We start from the raw sequence: 10,186 nt of genomic DNA, 5'->3' as shown, positions 1-10,186 counted from the left end.
ATTGGATTTCTTGTGTTTGACTAGCATAGGATTTGTTTGTGTCATTTTGTTTAATTTGTTGAGTGTGAAACTTGATAGCCTTGGTCGAGCTTGGTATTTTTTTGAACAGGATGAAGCTTGTGTTTGTTAATAGCTACTGAACATTGAGGAGCTCAGTATGTTTTTTTGTCGAGACTTTTGCACATCACAGGGATAATGGGTTCACGAGCACTTCACGTTGCACTAGTCGATGCACTGCACTCAGGGGTCGTCTCCTGTTCTTATCAAAAACTTCCATGCCATGGGTTGGGATTCTGCACGATTTGCACCATCATTGAGTACTACACGACATGAGGTCCACTACAACTATATGCAGTAAATCTTAGATACACGCGCACATGAGAGAGCACCTGTCATTGAGCACTCACATTTCTTGCACACACCATTTGGGATGTTCATCACAGAGTTAGGAACTTCTGGTTGAGAGTGTAAGGTGGTTGGGAGAGTTCGAGGGTCATGAAGGACACCATCAATTGTGAGAAGGGTTATTCATATTTGGTCAACATCTTGAGAACCATAATTTTCTAGAGTGATTGTGAGATTTTGGATGGGTGGAGCGGAGTATATCATATCTTTTTGAAGAGAGTTGAGAGGCGAGAATTAAGATTTAATTAATTAAGGAATTTTCTTTGCATCTTGCATGACGCACGATCACATCTAAATAGGCTAGGCACAATTCTTCAATGCATATATTATTTTGTGTGTAGCATGGATTGATTGATTGCATATCATGAATCCGACATTGCATAATTTTTCGAATCATGTTTTGATTGGGCAAGAAGTCCATTTTAAAGAGCATATTTAGTTGCTAGGGCACATTGCATAAAAAACCATGTACATATGGGAAAAACCCAAACTTTGAAGAATTAGGAGAGAAGTCAACATAAGCTTGAACCTCTGATCTAAGAGAGAATTCTACATTCAAGCAGGAGATGGTTAATAAGAACCATGTCAAAATATGGGACAGGTTGCAGGTTATCGGCCCTCTTTTGGTATTTGTCCAGATTTGAAGATGCAGAATATGAACGGAAACAGACGGTAGCTAGGATCTCATGATCCTTTTGCAGGATTTGGATTTGGAAGCAGAAATAGTCTCATCTCTGATCACGATTCTTTTGACGATCCATTCTTTACCCGGCCTTTTAGGAGTTTTTTTCCAGAGAGACAGTTTTTGATCTGTATGAGAATTTTGGCATCAATGGGCGATGAGCCTTCAACTTGTGGAGCCTGCATATCAAATTGAGGGAGTCTGGTGCAGTTGAGGTGCAACTGGGCCAGACTCGTGTTATGTGTGTGGTGAGTGGTCAATTGGTGAAACCCTACCCAGACCGTCCAAATGAGGGCATTCTTAGTGTGTACACAGAGTTTTCGCCCATGGCTGATCCTGCTTTTGAAACCAAACGACCTGGAGAAAGTGTTGTGGAGCTTCTTGGACAAATTATTAATCCTGTCTTGAGGGAAAGCCGGGTAGTTGATACAGAGTCACTATGTGTGCTTGCAAGAAAAGCAGTTTGGTCTTTACGAAATGATATTTGTATACTCGGTAATGGCGGAAATTTGATAGACGTGGCCAACATGGCTGCATTGGATGCTTTGCTATCTTTTCGTGTTCCTAATTATAGTCTGGGAGGTGTAGATGCACATGAAGTGGTTATCCATCCTCCTGAGATGCGGGAGCCTCTTCGTCTGACTGTTCACTAATTGCCAGTCGCTATGACATTTGCATTTCTTGGAGATGGAACCTTTGTGGATTTTGCAGGTCATGGATCCCAGCTATAGAGAATAGCTTATTAAGAAGGGAGGAAGGAAGTGACGTAGAAGCTGGGACAGGGAAAGAAGAGTTCTGCAGACAATGAAGGACAAGGTGCTGAGAGGGATGACTCATCGCTTCTCTCCTTTCTCTCTCGGCTCGGATAAGTGATAAAGCTAAAGGACGTAGCAGAAGAAGCTGAATGTACGATTAAGAAGAATTTGCAAAAGTGACGATGAAGCTGAAGGAGGAACCAGCCTACTGGAATGAAGAAGAGAAACGATGGAGTTGAAGATGAAGCGAAGGAAGGAGTTCATTGACGCTGTGAACAAGATGGCAAGTGATGATGAAGAAGCCGCAGCCGAAGAAGTCGATGAGGGTGAGGAAGGAGGACCTGAAGCTGACGACAAAGCTGCTGCAGGAGGAGAAAGAGGGAAGACGCAGATGTCACAGGGCTAAGGTAGCCATGAAGTTGGCCTGCAGTTACAACGACAAGAGTTGAAGGACGTGAAATATAGGGGAACGAGGAAAAGAAAAGCATCGGTGCGACTGGTGTGACACAGGAGAAGAAAGAGAACATCGGTGAGCACTGGAGCGATAAGGAAGGCAAGGCCACGAAGAAGAAATTGAGGCCGTTAAGGAAGCCCCAATGAAATTGAGAGAGAACGGCGGGCTCTACAGAATATGACAGCGGACTGGAAAAGGGGCAAACGTTGAAAATGAAGGGAGAGAGCACTCGCGATCGGGAGAAGGAAAGAAAGCAAGACAGAGACGATGATAGAGGTGAAGAAGGAAGCAGTGTTCATTTTTGAAGGGCTAGTCCATATTTTCTTCTGAAGGTCTCTATATGAACTTGCCCTTCCACTTGAAGGTCACTTTTTAAAATATGGCCTTCGAATTATGTGTGCAATAAATATTACCCTTCAAGATCTATACCTTGTGCAAATAAGCTTTTTAATCAATATCACTTAATAACGATAAAGTTTTAATTCATGTGTAAGATAACTTTTCCATTCAATTTATACTATACATATTCAATTTAATCAACTCTATTATGAATCATTGATATAACCTTAGTAACTAGGCATTGGGCAATTATATTCATAAATTTATTTATAATATAATATACTAATTTTTAAAGTAAAAAAGTGCCCTTCAAATGCAATGCTAGAAAAATTTTGCCTTTCTTCAAGAAGGGCAAAATTTTTCTTTTGCCCTTCAAATGCATTGCTTGCAATATTTTGGGATTCTCCAGCAGGTCAATAATGGCCCAGAAGGGCTGTGCAACCTTCAAAAATGAACCTTGGAAGGAAGGGGATGAGGACAAAGCTTTGCAAACGACGAGGTAGGGTAGTTGCATTTACGAAACGCAGAGTAGCAATGAATGTTAAAGGTTTAAAAGCTTATACAAAGCTTAAACGATGTGAAAGCTTAAGGCATGGAAAGCTCAAAGCTTTTTGAAAAGCAAAAGCATATTCAACGTAAGTGAGGATGTAAAAAACTATAAAAGGAGAGGAGAGTAGAGAGTTAGGGGCTCTTCCCTTAGAATCTTCTTGTCATCTTGTGAGAGATGTGAGAGGAGGGTCGCATGCGAGAGGATACTATTGGACATGCTATTTCCGAAGTGGAAGAAGTTAAACTTTGTGGTGTCAAGCATCGGCTCAAGGCTGTTAAGGTATGAGAATATAGTTCACTTGGTTTGTTGTCAAAATTTTCATACTTTCTTTGTGAGTTATCTTGTTTCGTGTGTGGTTCGTGGTGTATTGTCGAATATTTGAATTTTTTAAAGTTTTGTTGTGCATCCGACAAAGTCAATTACCCAACCGGCACTCCTTAACATCTCGTTATCGAGTTGTGAGTGAGGCTTGCTCTCGATCACCGATCGCGTAACATCTCTTTTTTGGTGCCCCCACTGAGGAGTGTCGAAATTTTTTGACTTTGTTTGTGATTTGTGGATTGATTTCTTGTTTGTAATCTTTTTTTAGATGGCTAGTTCTTTTCCTAAATTTTATGGTAAAAAGGGAGAGGATCCTCTGTGATTCCTTGAAAAACTAGAGCTTGGATATATTATCCAGCGAATAAATGACTCAACTCTGAAACTCCAAATTCTGAAATTTCAATTGTTAGATGAAGGTCATAATTGGTTTGAAGATTATGAAAAGACCCTTAGATTATGAAATCCTCCTATTCCTATGGAATATGAAGCAACTAAACAGGTGTTCCTTGATCGTTTTAAAGAAACTGAGACTTCCCATGACCTTTGGAGAAAAATAGAAACTTGCCAAAAGAGAGAAGATGAGACCATAGAATTTTTTGCGATAGAGTACACTAGACTTTGGGATCGTTGGAATGTATCTTTAGGCCCAGGAGAGAGAGCCCCAGAATGTATCTTTAGGCCCAAGAGAGAGAGCCCCAGAAATGTTGAAAATTAAAAATTTCATTGAAAATTTGCAAGGAGAGGTGAGGACAAAATTGGAAATCAAAGAACCCAGTACTTTTGATGAAGCTGTAATGATTGCCATAGAAAAAGAGAGAAAATTTGAGAAAATAAAAAAAAGAGAACCATTTAGAATACCTATTGACAATAGAGACCAAACTTGGCAAAGGGATGAACCGAATTATCAAGTTTTAGCAAGACAAAATGCTCAACTAGCACCAGAAGTTGAAGATCAATTATCTAGACAAATGCAAAACATGAGGCTAGGAGCTTTGAGAGGTCGATCCTCAGGAAGAGGCAATGGAGGACTAATGGGACAAACTAATCAAGAAAATTTGAGAGGTGGAAGAGGAGGAAATGGTAGAGGATATTTTCGTAGACCAATGGTAACTTGTTATTAATGTGGAGAGATAGGTCATATAAGTACAAACTGTCCATATCCACCTAGAGCAAGAGGGGATATGTATCCTTTACCTCAAAATTTGCCTAACAAACAGAATGATTTTGGGATAGAAATAAAAAATGATTCTACTTCTCAAGAATCTAAGTTAAATGAAGAAGAAAAAGGAAAAAGTTCCATAAATTGTATTCTTTTAGAAAATAAAAAAAAAGAAACTAAAACTGTTGATGTTATGCCTACAATTAAAAGAAGAAGAGATACTGAGAGAGATGAACCTGAAACTAGTAAGGCTGGTGAGGAAAGAGGGAGAAAAACAAAGAGAGGAGAGAAGAAAGAAGAAAATAGATCGAGAGCGCCTAGAAAACATTATCATGCTACTGATATTCCTTTGGGAGAAGGAGAAAGTGACTATGATCTAAAGAAAGATATGATGGGTAGGAAAGATGATATATCTTTTGCTCAGATGGAGTTGTGCCCTAGGATGAGAGGACAATGGAAGAGATTAGTAAATCCAAAAGGGAGAGAAAGAAAAAAAGGTGTTGTAAGAGTTTTGAGTGCAGAGGAGTTACCGGATATTTGTCCTGTAGTTGATGCTTGGTACAAAAATCAAAATATAGGAGAGGCATAGAAAAACCAGAAATAGAAAACTCATTTTTGATGTATTTTGATGGATCATATCGTAAGGCACACCAAGCATCTTCAGGAGGAATAGTAGTTTATGATCCTCAAGGAAAATTAATAAAAAAAGAAACAGTTAAACTTGAGGCAACAAGTAACAACGAAGCTGAGTATGCAACCTTACAAGCAGCCATTATGCTTTGTCGAAGAATGGGAATTCGAAGGTTGAGAATTAGAGGTGATGCTTTACTATTAGTAAAGCAAATACTCGGAGTTTGGCAGATCAAAAATCCCAAATTAAAAAGGTTGTGTAATAGAATTTGAAGAGATTTAAAACAGTTTGAAGCCTAGAGTTTGAAACATATTTCCAAGGAAGAAAATTAGGAAGCTCACAATGCAGCCCAATTAGCAATTTGTCAAGTATTTGTAATGAAAGCAGATCTTCCTCTATATAGGGGAAGAGAAGCTCTAGACTTGGAAGAAGAATTTTTGTTAACAGGGAAAGTACCTATCAGTATTCAAAAAAACAAAAAATATGGGTTTCTAAGAAGAGCTGGAAGATATAAAATGGTGAACGATGTCCTTTATGCTAAAGGAGTGGCTTTAATTTTAAGAAGAGTGCCCTAGAAATAATAAATATATCACATTCAAGAAACAAATCATGAGGGGGCATGTGGGGGACATTATTCTTACAAAATAACTTTACAAAAGATTTTAACTGAAGGATATATGTGGCCAAGACCAGAAACAAGAAAAACAATTCTTGCATATGACATTTTTGAAAAATGGGGAATTGATGCAATTGGTCCATTGCCACATACTTCACAAGAAAAATATATATTTTGATAGTAGTTGATTATCTGTCTCGATGGGCAGAAGCTAAGGCTGTAAAAAACATCAAAGCCATAGATGTGGAAAAATTTATCTATGAAGATATATGCTGTAAATTTGGAACACCTTTAGAGATTTTGTCAGATAGAGGACCAAAATTTAAGGGAGAATTAATAGACTATCTTTGTGAGAAAATGAAAATAACAAAAAGATTTGCTTCACCATACTATCCTCAATGTAATGGTCTCAACAAGCAATTCAACAGGGAGTTAATAAGAATGCTGTCTAAAATGACAAAGGATCGTCCCCAAACATGGGATATTGAATTGCCAAGTGCTTTGTGGGCTTATCGATTAGCAAGAAAAGAAAGTACAGGCTATTCTCCCTTTAAACTGGTTTATGGAAAGGAAGCCTTACTACCTATAGAGGTAGAAATATCGGCTTTAAGGATGTTCGAAAATTGATTGAAGGAGAGGAAAAAAATGATTTCATAGAAAGGTTGATACAATTACAAGAAGCACAATTAAATAGACAGGAAGTGTGTGATCAATATGAGAAAAGTCAAGAAATTTTTTTACAAGAGATTAATAAAAATTTAAAAAATAAAAATATAAAAAAATGGGATTTAGTTTTGAGATACAATAGTAAATTGGATCATACTTTTCAAAAGAAAATCCAAACAAAGTGGGACGGACCATTCAGGGTTTCTGAAGTTTTTAAACTTATGCGTTAGAAAATTTGGATGGGAAGGCACATAAGCAAAGGATAAATGGATATAGATTAAAGAAGTACATATCAAGGTTAATGACAATACAAATAGAGGAGTGGTCAGAACCACAATTTCAACAAAAGAATGAGGAAACTAAATGGATGATAGATGTGGCATCGTTCTATGAAAGTAACTGTTGCACATGAATGTTTGCAGACTACGGGGAGGGCTAAATATGTCAAGTGTTTTTCTAAAAACTAAAAAGTCCTAGCTAAATTGTAGTTAGGTTTGATTTCTGCTAGCTTAGTTGTTTGTGTGACAGTTTGTTTTGTTATTTTGTAATTGGATTTCTTGTGTTTGACTAGCATAGGATTTGTTTCTGTCATTTTGTTTAATTTGTTGAGTGTGAAACTTGATAGCCTTGGTCAAGCTTGGTATTTTTTCGAACAGGATGAAGCTTGTGTTTGTTAATAGCTACTGAACATTGAGGAGCTCGATATGTTTTTTTGTCGAGACTTTTGCACATCACGGGGATAATGGGTTCACGAGCACTTCACGTTGCACTAGTTGATGCACTGCACTCGGGGGTCGTCTCCTGTTCTTATCAAAAACTTCCATGCCATGGGTTGGGATTATGCACGATTTGCACCATCATTGAGCACTAGCACGGCATGAGGTCCGCTGCAACTATATGAAGTAAATCTTAGATACACGCGCACATGAGAGAGCACCTGTCATTGAGCACGCACATTTCTTGCACACACCATTTGGGATGTTCATCACAGAGTTAGGAACTTCTGGTTGAGAGTGTAAGGTGGTTGGGAGAGTTCGAGGGTCGTGAAGGACGCCATCAATTGTGAGAAGGGTTATTCATATTTGGTCAACATCTTGAGGACCATAATTTTCTAGAGTGATTGTGAGATTTTGGATGGGTGGAGCGGAGTATATCATATCTTTTTGAAGAGAGTTGAGAGGCGAGAATTAAGATTTAATTAATTAAGGAATTTTGTTTGCATCTTGCATGACGCACGATCACATCTAAATAGGCTAGGCACAATTCTTCAATGCATACATTATTTTGTGTGTAGCATGGATTGATTGATTGCATATCATGGATCCGACATTGCATAATTTTTCGAATCATATTTTGATTGGGCAAGAAGTTCTATTTTAAAGAGCATATTTAGTTGCTAGGGCACATTGCATAAAAAACCATGTACATATGGGAAAAACCCAAACTTTGAAGAATTAGGAGAGAAGTCAACATAAGCTTGAACCTCTGATCTAAGAGAGATTTCTACATTCAAGCAGGAGATGGTTAATAAGAACCATGTCAAAATATGGGATAGGTTGCACGTTATCAGCCCTCTTTTGGTATTTGTCTAAATTTGAAGATGCAGAATATGAACGGAAACAGACGGTAGCTAGGATCTCATGATCCTTTTGCAGGATTTGGATTTGGAAGCAGAAATAGTCTCATCTCTGATCATGATTCTTTTGATGATCCATTCTTTACCCGGCCTTTTAGGAGGTTTTTTCCAGACAGACAGTTTTTTATCTGTATGAGAATTTTGGCATCAATGGGCGACGAGCCTTCAACTTGCGGAGCCTGCATATCAAATTGAGGGAATCTAGTGCAGCTGAGGTGCAATTGGGCCAAACTCGTGTTATGTGTGTGGTGAGTGGTCAATTGGTGAAACCCTACCCAGACCGTCCAAATGAGGACATTCTTAGTGTGTACACAGAGTTTTCGCCCATGGCTGATCCTGCTTTTGAAACTGGACGACCTGGAGAAAGTGCTGTGGAGCTTGGACAAATTATTGATCGTGTCTTGAGGGAAAGCCGGGTAGTTGATACAAAGTCACTATGTGTGCTTACAAGAAAAGCAGTTTGGTCTTTACGAAATGATATTTGTATACTCGGTAATGGCGGAAATTTGATAGACGTGGCCAACATGGCTACATTGGATGCTTTGCTATCTTTTCGTGTTCCTAATTATAGTCTGGGAGGTGTAGATGCACATGAAGTGGTTATCCATCCTCCTGAGATGCGGGAGCCTCTTCGTCTGACTATTCACCAATTGCCAATCGCTATGACATTTTCGTTTCTTGGAGATGGAACCTTTGTGGATTTTGCAGGTCATGGATCCCAGCTATAGAGAAGAACTTATTAAGAAGGGAGGAAGGAAGTGACGTAGAAGCTAGGACAGGGAAAGAAGAGTTCTGCAGACAATGAAGGACAAGGTGCTGAGAGGGATGACTCATCCATTCTCCCCTTTCTCTCCCGAATCGAATAAGTGATAAAGCTAAATGACGTAGCAGAAGAAGCTGAATGTACGATTAAGAAGAATTTGCAAAAGTGATGATGAAGCTGAAGGAGGAACCAGCTTACTGGAATGAAGAAGAGAAACGATGGAGTTGAAGATGAAGCAAAGGAAGGAGTTCATTGATGCTGCTGAACAAGACGGTAAGTGATGACGAAGAAGCCGCAGCCGAAGAAGTCGATGAGGGTGAGGAAGGAGGACCTGAAGCTGACAACAAAGTTGCTTGCAGGAGGAGAAAGAGGGAAGACGCAGATGTCACAGGACTAAGGTAGCCATGAAGTTGTCCTGCAATTACAACGACAAGAGTTGAAGGACGTGACATATAGGGGAATGAGGAAAAGAAAAGCATCGGTGAGACTGGTGTGACAGAGGAGAAGGAAGAGAACATCGGCGAGCATTGGAGCGATAAGGAAGGCAAGGCCACGAAGAAGAAGAAGCTGAGGCCGTTAAAGAAGCCCCAATGAAATTGAGAGAGAACGGCGGGCTCTGCAGAATACGACAGTGGACTAGAAAAGGGGCAAACGCTGAAAATGAAGCGGGAGAGCACTCACGATTGGGAGAAGGAAAGAAAGCAAGACAAAGACAATGACAGAGGTGAAGAAGGAAGGGGATGAGGACAAAGCTTTGCAAAGGACGAGGTAGGGTAGCTGCATTTATGAAACACAGAGCAACAATGAATGTTAAAAGTTTAAAAGCTTATAGGAATCTTAAACGATGTGAAAGCTTAAGGCATGGAAAGCTCAAAGCTTTTTGAAAAGCAAAAGCATATTCAACGCAAGTGAGGATGTAAAAAACTATAAAAGGAGAGGAGAGTAGAGAGTTAGGGGCCCTTCCCTTAGAATCTTCTTGTCATCTTTTGAGAGATGTGAGAGGAGGGTTGCATGCAAGAGGATACTATTGGACATGCTATTTCCGAAGTGGAAGAAGTTAGTCTTTGTGGTGTCAAGCATGGCTCAAGGCTGTTAAGGTATGAGAATATAGTTCATTGGTTTGTTGTCGAAATTTTGATACTTTCTTTGTGAGTTATTTTGTTTCGTGTGTGGTTCGTGGTGTATTGTCGAATATTTGAATTTTTTAAA

General features: G+C 39.2%; 2 pseudogenes; both read left to right on the top strand.

Annotated features, from left to right (window-relative positions):
- Positions 1 to 997: 997 nt before the first annotated feature.
- LOC148021835 (exosome complex component RRP45A pseudogene) lies at positions 998 to 1,818 on the top strand (annotated as a pseudogene).
- A 1,559-nt stretch (positions 1,819 to 3,377) lies between these two features.
- On the top strand, positions 3,378 to 8,942 carry LOC148021834 (exosome complex component RRP45A pseudogene; annotated as a pseudogene).
- Positions 8,943 to 10,186: the final 1,244 nt, after the last annotated feature.

This window comes from Lygodium microphyllum, chromosome 17, assembly GCF_053477565.2.
Source record: "Lygodium microphyllum isolate KBCC chromosome 17, Lygodium_microphyllum_v1.1.10, whole genome shotgun sequence".
NCBI classification, from domain to species: Eukaryota; Viridiplantae; Streptophyta; class Polypodiopsida; order Schizaeales; family Lygodiaceae; genus Lygodium; species Lygodium microphyllum.
The sequence above is the reverse complement of the archived record's forward strand: the minus strand, read 5'-3'. Positions and strand labels throughout refer to the sequence as shown.